The sequence below is a fragment of the Plecotus auritus genome (genome assembly GCF_963455305.1).
Source record: "Plecotus auritus genome assembly, chromosome: 5".
Taxonomy (NCBI): Eukaryota; Metazoa; Chordata; class Mammalia; order Chiroptera; family Vespertilionidae; genus Plecotus; species Plecotus auritus.
This window is the reverse complement of record NC_137776.1, coordinates 152,647,578-152,663,171: the sequence shown is the minus strand read 5'-3', so window position 1 is coordinate 152,663,171 and position 15,594 is coordinate 152,647,578.

The following is a 15,594-nucleotide window of genomic DNA, read 5'->3' as shown; positions in this document are numbered from 1 at the left end:
GACAATGGGAAGGGTGTGTATAGTCTTTATTTCATTGTTCCACTCTCCCTAGAACAATTTTAAAAACGTCTCCTCTTTCCTTTATAAAGAGTTTCTACCCACAATCAGGTCTCTCAGAGGCTTCAGCTTCTTTCTCATGCAACTATTGCAAACAAATACAACATTCTCCTTTCAAGAATTTCCAGTGAATATAATTTTCTCCCTCTCATGATGCCATTATTAAATTTCATATTATTATACAGTATTGAAAAGGGGACCTTTTGTGCCTCAGTTTCGGCTGAGTCTACAAAAGCTGTGAATAATAAAATAGGCACCAAATACTCGGAACTCCTAGAGAGAGTGGGGTTAGAGGACATATACTGAATGTAGACGATTCTAAATGATTGAGGAAGTCTGGCCAGCACTAGACTATCACCCACCATGAGGGCATGACACAGGCAGGAAGTCAGTGCCTGAGAACTTCTTAAGAAGACTTTAGATCCTTTAGCTCATGGAGAGAAGAAGCCAGGGAACATGGGCCAGACACTGGCAGTATCTGCTAGATTTGGGCTGATAAATTAAAAGTCACTACTGAAATGGGAGGGTGGTGCTTGCTAGAAATCACAAGAGCATGTTGGTTTCAAGTCCATATGGCCTTTCTTGAGGTAAACAGAAATGGCAAAGGTTATGTTCAGAAACCAATACATTTGGAATAATGGAGGTCTTGAGATCAGACGACACCTTGTGAAGGACATTAAATCTGTGCAGTGAAATATCACATGACTCCAGATGAGAGGCTAAGGGGGAGAGGGGGTTTGAGCCACAACTAGAGTTAAGTATGAGCTTGAGGCAAGTAGGAAGGTTTGTGGATGTCTGAGAGGTTACATATGTGTGTACATTAACCGTACACTCAAAGAGTTTGAAAAATCAGAAAGACTTTGTTCCCCTGTGAAGAATTTGGTGAGAATAGATTTTATTTTAAGTATTTAACAAAAGGACAAATTATAAACATGTGGGAAAATTTTCTCCTCAGTTATGACCTGCGAATTTGAATCTTGGATACCTTTACAAACCAACAAACGTCACTAGCAATTGCTCTATTCATTGCCAAGGTAACATCTAGAAATCTCTGTTCTGTCCTCTGAACCGCTATAGCAACCCAAGAATCTAATTTGGTGCCTCATAAATGATTGTGTTCCATCTCCTGACATTTATTTTTAAGTTCTATGAAAACACCAGCTCAGAGAATGTTGTGTTTTTGTGTTTTTCCTCCAGATTTCTGTTGTTCCCCAGCTGTTTGAAACATGTTGTGTCTTTGAGTTCCTCAAACTACCTCCTGTGATGAAGATTACCTTAATTGCTTGTTTGTGGAACATTCAGTCAGAGACAGAATATACTGTAACAATTACCAAGAGGTGAAGGCTGACATTTTACATTCCTTGTTATTCAATTAGCAGTTTCTTATGACTTCTTGTTCAGCTTTTTTTTTTTTTTTTTGCCTTGAAGCCAGAAAATCCTTTGAAGTTTTGTGGATCACAGCTCCATTCTACCCCTAAAGGTTTACATCATGGTCAGAGAAAAGGCTTATTTCCTTTCAAACAACATTCAACAACTGTTTATTGAGCACCTATTATGTGCCAGACACAAGAATAGATCTAGGGGATACAGATGTGAACTTATTAGACTGGGTCTTGCCTCTTTGGTACCTGTATTCTAGTGGAGGAAATAAACAATAAATCTGTGAGGTAATTTCACATAATGACAGTACTATGAAGAAAATACTAAAGGAATAGCCAATGTTATTTTTTTTTGTGTTTTTTCTCCCTAGAGCTATTTTATACACACATAAAAAGCACAAATATATAATCTATTTTTATACACAGTTGGTAGCATATGATATATACAGTTGACCCTTGAATAACATGGGTTTGAACTTCACGGGTCACTTGTACACGGATTTTTTTCCCCCAGTAAATACCTGCACTGTTTTCGATCCACAGTTGGGGTTCCACTGAAGTGGGGGGAATACTGTGTGCATTGAACTAATCCCCTGTGAATACCAAGGGACAACTAAATTTTGGGGGATTCCAAAGTTATACATAGATTTTCAATTGCGCGCGTACGTGTGTGTGTGTGGGGGGGGAGTCCAGCACCCCTAACCCCTGTGTTGTTCAAGGGTCAACTGTATTTTTTACTGTCATACTTTTTCTACTTAGCCATGTATCTTAGAGATCATTCCCCATTGATACTTCATGAATTGCTTCATTCTTGTTCATAGGGATACACAGTATTTCATTGTGCAGTGATATGAAATTTATTTCACCAGACTTCTTTTGGCGGATATTTACGTCATTTCTAGTCTTTTGCTTTTACAACCAATGAATATTCTTTTATGTAATTTTGAATATCCTTTTACATGACTTTGCACATGTAAATGTATAGTTATTAGTTTTCAAGATGCAGAATTATTGGGTCAGCAGTGTATATATACTTATAATTTTTAAGAGAATGTATTTTATGCCATAACGTTTATGAAAAGATAATGCACACATAGTAAATCTTCAAAAGGAACAAAATTACATATAATGTAAATTAAGACCTCTTATACCTTTTTTCTCCTAGCTCCATAGTTGTGTTAATTAATTTTTGTATATCATTTCTGACACAGTATATATATATTTATTATATGTTATATATAATTATACCTACACACACTTTATTGCCTCATCTTGGTATTTCAGCCATTTAGTGTCATCACTTTGGATATCATTAGTAAAAGTACTGGTTCCCTTGACTCTCCCTGCAACTTTTTAAAAAAATATATTTTATTGATTTTTTACAGAGAGGAAGGGAGAGGGATAGAGTTAGAAACATTGATGAGAGAGAAACATCAATCAGCTGCCTCCTGCACACCTCCCACTGGGGATGTACCCGCAACTAAGGTACATGCCCTTGACTGGAATCGAACCTGGGACCTTTCAGTCTGCAGGTTGACGCTCTATTCACTGAGCCAAACCGGGTAGGCCCCTGCGACTTTCTTTGTTCTGAGGAAAGAGCAGTGGTGGGTGTGAAGTTCCATACTGTCACTGGCTTTAATTTTTTAACCCGATCTAACATGTCCTTGTTTTCTTTTGTGCTTGGTACATATTCACTCATCTTGTGATCCTTCATAATGACTATTCTAAGATTCCCTCAGCTCTTGTGTGTGTGTGTGTGTGTGTGTGTGTGTGTGTGTGTGTGTGTGTTGTTTCTTCTATCACCTGTGTCCTATAAATTTTTTAGTGGTTTATTCTCACTGTTAGGTGATATACATACTCCAATAGCTCTCTGAGAAAGAATTCATGGAAGTTAAATTTTTCAAGAGACAGAATATCTGAAATGGTTTTAAGTCTGTATTCTCACATCATGAATTGTTTGGCTAGATACAGAATTCTAAGATAAAAAATAATTTTCTTCAGAATTTTGTAGATATTCTTCCATAATCTGTGAACTTATATTCTTGAGAATCCAAAAAAACCCCACCCCACTTTAGTTACTAATACTTTGTAAGTGAACTTCTATTTTCTTTCTGAAATTTCTAGTCTTCTTGTTGATTTCAGTGTTCTGTAATTTCACAATTATGTACCTTAGTTTGGGTTTGTTTTTATCCATTGTGCTGAGCATTAAGGGGCTCTCTTAATGTGGAAAAATGTGTTTTATAGGTTTTTGTAAATTTTTTGCATAATTTCATTGAATATTTCCTCCCTCTACTTTCTTTATCCCATCTTTCTGGATTTCCTGTTATTCAGATGTTTCAAATTCTAAATTAGTGGTCTTCCAATTTTGTAAGCTTTTTATTCTTATATTCCATCTTTGTCTTTTTTCTTAAGTTCTGGGAGATATTGTCACTTTTACCTCTAAAGATTCCCATTGATATTCCCTTCTCTGCTCTTATATTTTTAATTTTAAAAACTTAAAAAAAAAATCTCTGAATGTTTCTTTCTTATACCATTCTGTTCTTAGTTCATGGTTCCAATGCAGGCAGATGACCCACCATCTCTTTGACCCTTCTTACTAAAGAAAGATGAGCATGAGGTTGTCTGAACTATAGACAGAAAAGAAAGTTGAAGTAGGGCTTGTGATAGGATACCGAGAGCTAGAAAGCTTGGAATTATGATCAGTGCTGAGATTTTAATAATTAGATTTAAAAAAATCACTAGCTCAATTAAATTCACTGGAATTTAAGACCAAATTGACTTCTCTAGTTGAGTCAAAAACCAAGCAAATATATGCTACTATGAAAAATAAGTCTAATGAGCACAATAGAATGGTGAAGGCCTTGGAGGGGTGGGTAAGGGATGGAGGGGGTCAATGGGAAAAATAATCCCACAAACAAACAAAGGGGACATATGTAATACTTACTTTTTTAAAAAATATATTTTATTGATTTTTTACAGAGAGGAAGGGAGAAGGATAGAGAGTTAGAAACATCGATGAGAGAGACATAGATCAGCTGCCTCCTGCACACCCCCTACTGGGGATGTGCCCGCAACCAAGGTACATGCCCTTGACCGGAATCGAACCTGGGACCCTTCAGTCCTCAGGCAGACGCTCTATCCACTGAGCCAAACCGGTTAGGGCTGTAATACTTTCAACAGTAAAGATAACTGTTTTAAAAGGAAAAGAAAGGCTTAATTGTCATATTTACATATTCACTGTAATTTAACTGAACAAGATTCAAGGCCCCCCAGCCCCCGCTACCTACTCCACCCCACCCCAGGCTCATGCTTCCCATGAGCCATCCAGTTCACCTGAAATGTGGTGCACCTGGAAACTGTTGCTCCAGAAGCCGAGGCAGGGCCATTCCTGCACAGTTGACATTTCTTCCAAGCACTCATTGCATTGGCAGTAACACTATAGAATACACCTCTCACAAGTGCAAAGTGGGCAGCAACAATGAGATTACAGCTACCCCAGGCTCAGAGCACCCATTTACCTCCTAATGGGAATTCTATATCCTTCATCTAGATTGTCTCTGGAAGCCCTCTGGTATATGTTATTTTTCAGAACATCACAGAATGTGTTCACCCCAATTCCCTTTAAGAGTCACCCAGGACATAATCTCTTAGCACTCCCATAAGCTTGCCCAATAAAGAGCAAGCCCTTAGCTTTGAAAGAAGGGTCTTAGAACCATCTCACCTCTTCTACCCACTTTTTGACACTCTTGTCGTGGGAGAGGCTGAGGAAGTAAAAGAAATTTCCAAATTTCTTTAGTAGGTCAAAAGACATTCCAACTTTCCTGAACCTTAACAATAGATCAAGGCATTTGTGGTAATGTTTGAGTCTCATGATATTTCTAGAAATCTACCAATTGTAAGTTATATACAACTGTTAACAGTAACAGCTAATATTTATTGAGTACTTACAATGTGCTGAGTACTGGTCTGTGCTTTATAAGTATTAGTTCATCTCATCCTCACAATTATTGTCTATATATTTGAAGAGCAATGATTAATTGCCCAATAAATGTTGACTGTTTTCATTCAGTCTACTTATCCAGATGGCCTCTTCCTATCATTGAGATTCTTCTGTCCTGGGGAATCTATCCCATTTCTGATGGCTGGCTCACAGGCCTTGCTCATCTGTCCTCTGACTAAACCAGGTCTTGACAATTAATAACAGTTGTTTTGATTCTCTGTTTCTAGTCACTACCACATTCTCTCCTATACCACCCCCTTCCTTGCTACACATCATTCCCCTCAGTTGCAATAAAAGTAAATGCCACACACATTATTTGGTATTTACAGGATGATTTTTCATAGAATCACAAGCTTTTAGAACTAGAAAGAATCTCACAAAACTTTCCATTTTTTGTAGATATGGAAGCTGAGCCCAGAGAGTTGAGGTTACTTGCCCCAGATTAGTTGATTTAATTGTTCAGCTGGTATTACTCTTCAGAAAAGATGCTTTAAAGTCCATTTTCACCACTTCATGTTCAGTAAATGAGAAAAAGGCTTGTTTCAAACCAAAGTAGGTGAAAGGAAAGTTGGTCTCTATCTTTTTCTTAGAAAAGATTTTAATGATTTCAGAGAGGAAGAGAGAGGGAGAGAGAGAGAGAAATATCAATGATGAGAGAGAATCACTGATCGACTGCCTCCTGAATGCCCCTAATGGGGATTGAGCCTGCAACCTGGTCACGTGCCTGACCTGGAATTGAACCATGACCTCCTGGGTCACAGGTTGACATTCAACCACTGAGCCACATCAGCTGGGCTCTCTCTCTCTCTCTTTCTCAATTCACCCCTCTGTCTTTGTGTCATCTACATAAATTACTTAGGTTTTTTCAAAGTGCAGCTGGGCATAACTTTCACATGATAATACTGTCATATTGCCAATTAAAATGGAGGTATCCATTGATTAATGGATACCATGCTTATTTATTTACAAATTATGAAAAATGCAGTGACCCTTTGCAAAACCTGCATAGATTTCTGTGCATGTTGCTATTTAATCAGAATTTTACACATTTTGGAGCACTTACCTTTTGAAAGAGAAGTTTTTTAAAATTTTATTTTTCAATTATAATTTACATTCAATATTATTTTGTATTAGTTTGAGGTGTACAGCACAGTGGTTAGACAATCATATACTTCACATAGTGGTGCCCCCAATATTTCAAGTACCTTCCTGGCACCATACATAGTTATCACAATACTAGAGGCCCGGTGCGTGAAATTCATGCACTGGGAAGGAGGGGTTCCTGCTCCCTCTCGCAGTCCAGGACCCCTTGGGGGATGTCTGCCTGCCGGCTTCCCTCTTGCAGTCCGGGAGCCCTCGCTCCTTACCACCCACCTGCTTGCTGCTCCTTAGCAATTCCGTGGAGCTGGGAGAGGCTCCTGCCACCACCACTGCACTCGCCAGTCTGAGCCCAGCTTCTGGCTGAGCGGTGCTCCCCCTGTGGGAACGCACTGACCACCAGGGGGCAGCTCCTGCATCGAGTGTCTGCTCCCTGGTGGTCAGTGCGCATCATAGTTACCTGTTGTTCTGGACATTCTGCCGTAACAATCGCTTAGGCTTTTATTATATAGATTATTCACTGTATTCAAAGGGTTAGAAGTTATAAGATGTGTAAACATCGTTGAACCATGTACAAGAACTCTAAGAAGCCATAGAAGAAATACTAATGAAGAAAGATGAAATAAGTTATTAGACATCGATGACACTCAGTATTGATGACAATGAAGATGGATAGAAAAGTTGAATAATAAGAAAAATAATTAGAAACATTGAGAAGTTAACTGCAATCAGTTTATTAAGCAGTATATAAGCTTACAAGCATATTGTAGGAAATTTGTTAAAACTAAGAGCTTTGAATGGAAGATTTGGTGAATAATCTTTAAATAATATTAAATAGAGGTACAACAAAATTTGCCAGGGGATGCAGGCAGAGGAAGCCAAAAAAAAAAAAAATAATAATAACAATGCTTTGAAATCTAAGCCACAGAAGGTGAGGGCAGGCTGAGTGTTCTTCACACCTGGCCCTTGCTCCAATGCAGGGGGACTCCGCCAAGGTTACCAGCTGGGAGGGACCCTGGGACAAAGTTAGCAGCTGCCCTGAGGTACTGGGGCAGTGGCAGGACCCTTGTCCTCTGGGGGTGGAGGAGGGGTGTGGGTGGAAGGATAAAGCCCATCAGAGCACATGGCCACAGGGTGAGGGGTCGCCTACCCAGAGGTCACAGGTAAAGGAGGCACAGTCTGTGGGTAGCCAGGGTTCCATTTTTAGCTCTGCCCTTTAACTGCTGTGTTCCCTCAAGGAAGTAGCTCACCTCCCTGTGCTGCTGTAGCATTACCTGCACAATGGGCCACAGCTGCTCCTCACAGGAGTGTGGGGTGATTGCCTGTGTGTGCCCCACTTGCCCTGAGGCATTCCACTTTGTAGTCAGCAACCCCACCTCACCACCCTTCCCTCCCCCAAACTCTTGCATGGACTCTGGATGGGTCACTGCTCTCCCGTCTCCTTTTCAATGCCAGCTGTCACAGTCCCAACAGGAAAAAGAGGGAACTCACAAACGATTTTCTGGAAGGACTTTGGCAAAGGGACTGTTGACAGGTGTGAGAGCAGAGGCAGACAGCCAACCCAGGAGGTGGCACCCCAGAAACAGAGACCATCCCAGGTCTCAAGGGGGTGGGGCCACGTGATCACACACAAGTGGGCACCTGAACAAGGGGGCAGGTGAGGCCAAGCAAACTGCTGGAAGTGGGCACCTTATCAGGGGGTCGGGGCCACGTGATCACAGGGGCAGAGCCATGTGATCAGCCAGAAGTGGGCACATGATCCTCCAACACCTGCCGCTGACCCCAAACACCCACTGCTAAAACTCATTACCCCCCAACACCCACTGCTTATGCCCAATATGTGCCACTGACCCCCAACAACCACCGCCTGCTGAGCCCTGACACATGCTGCTGAACTTGAATACCTGCCACTGAACACCAACACCCACCGCTGAACCCAAACGCCCGCTGCTGAACCCCAACACATACCACTGAACCATAACACCCGCTGCTGAACCCCAGTACTGCTCAGTGAACCCCAACATCCACCACAGAACCCCAACACCTGCCCCAATGACCCCGCTGACCACCATCACCCACCAACGGCCCCCATCACCCAAAGGTAAAGGAGAAAAAGGCTGTGGGCAACCAAGGGTTCCAATTTTAGCTCTGCCCTTTAACTGCTCTGTGCCCTGGAGGGAGTTGCTCTCCTCTCTGTGCTGCAGTAGCCTCACCTTACAAGGGGCCACGGCTGCTCCTCCCAGGAGTGTGGGGTGATTGTGTGTGTGCAGCACTTGCCCTGAGGGCATTCCGTTTCCTAGTCAACACCCCTGCCTCACCACCCAACACTCCCCCAGCCTTGCAGGGACTGCACAGTCCCTGTTGGACCTCCTGCATGGACTGTGGAAGGGCCACTGCTCTCCTGTCTCCTTTTCAATCCCAGCTGTCACAGTGCCAGCAGGAAAGAGAGGGCACATACACACCATTTCTGAAAGGACTTTGACAATGGCAATGTACACAAGTGGGAGAGCAGGGCCAGACAGCTAACCAGGGAGGTAGCACTCCAGGAACAGACCAACTGAGTTCTCAAGGGGGCGGGGCCACGTGGTCAGGGTTAAGAGGGCACTTGTACAGGGGGCGGGGCCACTCTCTCACCCAGATGTGGGCATCAGATCAAGGGGGCGGGGCCAAGAGATCCGCTGGAATTGGGCTTCTGATCAAGGGGGTGGGTCAGCGTGATTGGTTGGAAGTGAGCAAGTGAACAGGGGGGTGGGTCACGTGAACAACCGGAAGTGGACACATAAGCAGGGGGACGAGGCCAGGTTGACAATAGGAAGTGGGCACGGGAACAGGTGGGGCGGGGCGATGTGAACAGCCTAAACTGGGCACAGCCATAAGTGGGCAGGTGGACAGGGGTCAGGGCTTATGATCAACCGGAAGTGGGTACAGCAGGAAATGGGCAGGTGGACAGGGGGGCAGGGGGATGTAATCAGCCAGAAGAGGGAACAGCTGGAAGTGGGCAAGTGAACAGAGGGGCAGGGGATCCTAATCAGCAGGAAGTGGGCAGGTGAACAGAGGTGTGATGGCTCGTAATTTTGCCAGAAATGTTCGGCAACGATAAAGGAGGGCCCTCATGAAGATTAAAGGGATGTAGCCACCAGCCCCCAGAAGCTGAAGAGGAAGGAAGCACCCTCCCCTAAAGCCCTTGGAGGGACCACAGCCCCAGACACCCTAATTTCAGATCCCATCCCAGAGCGGGGAGAGAATGTGTTCCTGTTTGTTTAAGCCAGTCTGTATTCATCAGAGCAGAAGCCTCAGGAACTTTATACCTCCTTGCTCCTCCTTTTGGGGCTTGACCAGGTTCTGGGGACAGCAGGGGCTCACAGGGAGATTCTTTCCTGTGTCTGTCCCTCGCTCCTATTTCCCATCCCCCTCCCCCCTCCCCCCCAGGCTCCTTGGCAGTGACAGTTCAGTGGGCACACCAGGGCAGGCTGCTTGGTGGGAAGTGCAGTTAACCTGGCTCAGGGACTCCTAGGCTTGCCATGCCCCAGGCTATAGGATGAAGTAGGGTACTCCAAAGCCCTACACTTACCTCCCAGGCCTTTCCCTGAATGAGTCCAGCCTGGGGCTCCCCTCCCTGAAGCACCTGGGCTGACAGGAGCCAGCAACTGGGTTTACATACCCAGATCGAGTTCCCTAGCCTTGGCCCACCTTCCAGTCAACTCAGTCCAGCTCACCAATGGCTTTACCAGCTGCCAAGGGTGCAGGGCCTCATGATCAGGTGGAAGATGGGCTCCTGAACAAGGGGTCAGGGGCAAGTGAGCAGCTGGAATTGGGCACGTGAACATAGCGGTGGGGCTTGTGATCAGTCAGAATTGGGCACAGCTGGAGGTGGGCAGGTGGACAGGGGTTGGGGAATGTGATCAGTGAAAGTGGGCACAGATGGAAGTGGCAGGTGGACAGGGGGGGCAGGGGTATGTAATTATCCAGAAGAGGTACAGCCGTAAGTGGTTACCTGAACAGAGTGACAGTGGATCCTGATTATCATGAAGTGGGCATGTGAACAGGAGATTTGCCCTTGAAATGCTCTGGACTTGGGCACCCAATGATCGAGGCAGGGCCCTGTGTCAACCCAGAGCGAAGCAGGTACACAAGGTTGGGGACTCCTGGTGGTCCGAGGTGGGCATGTGAACAGGGGGGCAGGGCCAGGAGGTCAATGTGAAGCCATCTGGTTTGAAGACCCCAAATCAATTTCTTTTCCAAGAAAAACAAAATCTGCCAAGGAGGTAGGTAGTGGAAGCCAAAAGAATAATAACTGTACTTTGCAATCTGAACCACAGAAGGTGAGGGGATGCTGGGTGTTCTTCACTCTGATTTTTATTATCTCCTTCCTTCTGCTTACTCTGGGCTTTTCTTGTTGCTCTCTTTCTAATTCTTTAAGTTGTAGAGTTACTGGTAGATGATTTATTACCATTTTTTCTTGTTTTTTGAGGTAGACCTGTAGAGCTAAAACTTCCCTCTCAGGACTGTTTTCACTGTGTCCCATAGATTTTGGGTTGTTGTGTTTTCATTGTCATTTGTTCCCAGGATGTTTTTAATTTCTTCTTTGATCTCTTTGGTAACCCAATTATTGTTTAATAGCATGCTATTCAGCTCCAAGTGTTTAAATTTTTTTGATTGTTTTTATTGTAGTTTATTTCTCATATTATGCCATTGTGGTCTGAGAAGATGCTTGATATATTTCAATCTCTTTGAATTTGGTCTATCTTTGAAAATGTCCCATGTGCACTTCAGAAGAACGTATATTCCATGGCTTTGGGGTGAAATGTTCTGAAGATGTCAATTAAGTCCATGTGATCTAGTGAGTCATTTAAGATTGCTGTTTCTTTGCTGATTTTTTGTCTAGAGGATTTATCAGTGATGTCAGTGGGGTATTAAAGTCTCCTTCTATGATTGTATTGTTGTTGATCTCTCCCTTCATATCTTCCAGTTTTTTGTTTTTTTTTTTATGTATTTGGGTTCTCCTTCATTGGGTGCATATATATTTACCAGGGTTATATCCTCTTGTTGTATGGATCCCTTTAGTATTATGAAGTGTCCTTCTTTATCTCTTGTTATGTCCTTCACTTTGAGGTCTATTTTGTCAGATATAAGTATTGCTACCCCAGCTTTTTTTTTCATTTCCATTTGCCTGAAAAATATTTTTCCATCCCTTCACTTAAAGTCTGTGTGAGTCCCTGTTCTGAGGTGGGTCTCTTGTAGACAGCATATATATATATATGGGTCATGTTTTTTTATTCATTCCACCACTCAGTGTCTTTTGATTGGAGCATTTAGTCCATTTGTGTTTAAAGTTATTATCGATAGGTACTTGTTTGTAGCCATTTTTATTTTTTGTGCCTGTGTTCCTTCTTCCCTTTTTATTTCTTCTTTTTACACCAGTCCCTTTAGCATTTCTTGCATTGCTGGCTTGGTAGTGATAAACTCCCTTAGCCTTTTTTTTTGTCTGTGAAGCTCCTTATTTCCCCTTCAATTTTGAATGATAGCCTTGCTGGATAGAGTATTCTTGGATTCAGTCCCTTGCTTTTCATCACTTTGTAAATTTCCTTCCATTCCTTTCTGGCCTTATGTGTTTCTGTTGAGAAATCATATGATAATCTAATGGGAGATCCCTTGGTCCTGGTGGTGGGATGGGGCAGCCAGGAGAGAGGGAGAGCCTTGGGGAGAGTCCAATGGCTGATATTTACTAACTGGTACAGAAAGGCTTCAATATTTTCAGAACAATATTTTCATGCCAGTGTGGCTGGGCCAACGAGCTCATCTTTCACAGCAAGAAGTTAGACTATACAAAACAAAAATGAAAATATGTCCTTGGAAAAAATAATGACTTCAACCTTTATTTTTATTTTTTATATATTTTATTAATTTTTTATAGAGAGGAAGGGAGAGGGATAGAGAGTGATGTCAGTGGGGTATTAAAGTCCTCTTCTATGATTGTATTGTTGTCAATCTCTCCCTTGATATCGGAGGGATCGAAGAGTTAGAAACATTGATGAGAGAGAAACATTGATCAGCTGCCTCCTGCACACCTCCTGCTGGGGATGTGCCCGAAACCAAGGTATATGCTCTTGACCAGAATCGAACCTGGGACCCTTCAGTCCACAGGCCTACGCTCTATCCACTGAGCCAAACCAGTTAGGGCGACTTCAACCTTTAATGTTTTCAGTTTTTTTTTTTTTTTTTTTTCTTAAAGGGATATTTTAGGGGAAGTATATCTGGTCTAGAGGAAATATTTATATGAATTCAGCAATTTCCTTAACTTCTCTGTCTTTTTCTTTTGTGAAATTCAAGTAAAATTAAAATTGTATCCGAAAAAAAAATAATAGTGGATAAATTTCCTTAATGCTATCAAAATGAAAAGGTTTCTCTGGGCCTACTGTCTGAAACAACCACTCAGTAATAAAATCATTGCATATATGTGTGAAGAAAATAATCCATAAAGTATATACTAAAGAGCACAATTCAGCAAGGACTTTCACATTGCAGGATGCCTGTGTGAAGTCACTACCTGGAAATGATCCAGGCCATTTTCAGATATTTGGCCAGATAACCAAATGCATCAATATTTTATAATATCTATTAAGTTCTGCTTAATGCACATGTTATATACTGTACGGCTAAGTTATTGTTAATTCTCATATGGAGAAACAAAAACTCCAGTAGGTGCTTGGTGGAGCCATCAACCTCTTAAGATACCACATTCTTGGATTCTGACCACGTCTATAGTGACCCAGAGAAAGAAAAGTTGGAGGAGGGATAGTTAGACATGAAGTACAGGTCATATAAAATTTTAGATTTTGTTCCTAGGGTTTTTTTCCTCCCTCTGTTGACCTCAGGCTCAAGGCAGAGTTTAGAAGTCAGGTTTTAGGTGGAACTTTGATAAACCTGAGGGTATCTGAGGAGGTGGTAGGTGAACAAACAGGATCATGGATGATCTAGTGACCAAGCTATAGGAGGAAAGATTGAAAAAATCTGGATTAGCCCTATCTGGTTTGGCTCAGTGGATAGAGCGTTGGCCTGCGGACTCAAGGGTCCCAGGTTCGATTCCAGTCAAGGGCATGTACCTTGGTTGTGGGCACATCCCCAGTAGGGGTCTTGAAGGAAGCAGCTGATGGATGTTTCTCTCTCATTGATGTTTCTAATTTTCTATCCCTCTCCCTTCCTCTCTGTAAAAAATCAATAAAATATATTTATTAAAAAAAATAAAAATAAATAAAAAAAGAAAAAATCTGGATTCATTATTCAACAGAGAATAATGGTGCTTCTGCAATATACTGGTGACTGAACTGCACTCTGGGATACAGCTGTGAGCAAGGAAGTAGAATGCCCTTCTTCATGGAGCTACATTTTAGTGGTAGAGACAGACAAGTGAATAGATGATTTTAATGTAGTGCATTAATATTTAGAGTATGGATTAAGAGCAGAGTGCCATGGGAAGGATGTCTGATTCAACTTTGTGAGTGGGATGGTAGGAGATGAGTCTGAAAGGATAAGCAGGAGTGATCCAATGGATGGGGAAAGAGGGCATTATAGGTAGTGGGAGATCATGATGGTTTGAGATCTCAAAATAATTCAGAGTTTTATAGACATTGTGTAGAAGCAAGGAACAGATAATAAGGGCCTAACAGGGTTTAAAAAGAAACTACCTGAGGTTTTTGTTTTTTAAAGAAGATGTTTATGTTAAAATATTATTCAGGCTAATGTATTAAGAATGAATTGGTGGAGGCAGGAATTATCCCAAGACACTAGGAATAATGCAAGGGAGAGGATGTAATGGAAGTGAACATGGAGAGGGATGTATTAAGAAGATGGACTTGACACAACTTGATGGTTGATAAGGTGACCAACAGATGTCTTCAAATATTTCAAAGACTGGAATTTGGAGGTTCTTATGGGCCTATGAAAGAAGTAGAATTGAGTAGAATCAAGTTTTATAAATAGACAGAAATTTCCAGCAATAAGCATGGTTCAACAGTGTGATGGGCTAATTTGGGAGGCCATGTAGTCCTGGTAAACCTGAGGGTATCTGAGGAGGTGGTAGGGGAGCAAACAGGATCATGGATGATCTAGTGACCAAGCCATAGGAGAAAGATTGAAAAAAATCTGGATTCATTATTCAACAGAGAATAATGGTGCTTCTGCAATATACTGGTGACTGGACTGCACTCTGGGAATACAGCTGTGAGCAAGGCAGTAGAATGTCCTTCTTCATGGAGATACATTTTAGTGGAAGAGAAAGACAAGTGAATAGATAATAAGGGCCTAACAGGGTTTAAAAAGAAGACCCCCATGGAGCTTTCAAGTAAAAGTTGGAACAAATGCTTGACAAGGATGCTGCAGAGGATATTTCTATATGGCACTTGGTCATGTGATTTTGAATGTCTACTCAGATTCTGAGATTCTGTCATGATTGACATGATATCATGTGGCATCTGCCAAGACTGACTCCAGGCAAGCATTAATGTCCTGATAAATCACCTAGAACCCGTGGCTTATTGGATCTACACTTTTTGTTCTGAACTGAAGATATTTAAGAAAACATGGAGAACAGGGAGGGAATTACTGTGTGAAAACTTGCTTTTCTCTACTGAAGCTATTTCAAGCTTATGTTCTATGTCTACCAACTATAGTGATTTTGGGATGAAGCAATGAGGTGAGGAATAAACCCAGACCTCTAAGCTTCTAATTCAGTGTACTCTGCCTACTGAATTTATGGATTCCAAATGTTAAGAGCTGGTTGGAGTAAACATTAGCAGCATATAATCCATGCAATTTCTTTACGCTGGTCTCCTCCAGATGTTGCTGAAACAGCAATACATAAACCATATAAAACACCGAGGGAAATTCCGCAGAAATCAAACCACAGTGTGGATACAACAGTTTAGACAATGAATTCTGGTCCTAGGAAAAGCAAGTGCATTCATCTTTGGATCTAATGTGCATTCCCCCAATCCCCCTAAAGATTTTCAAGTCTCCAACTCATCAACTCATGTTGTTGTTTTTTTCAGTATTAGAAATATT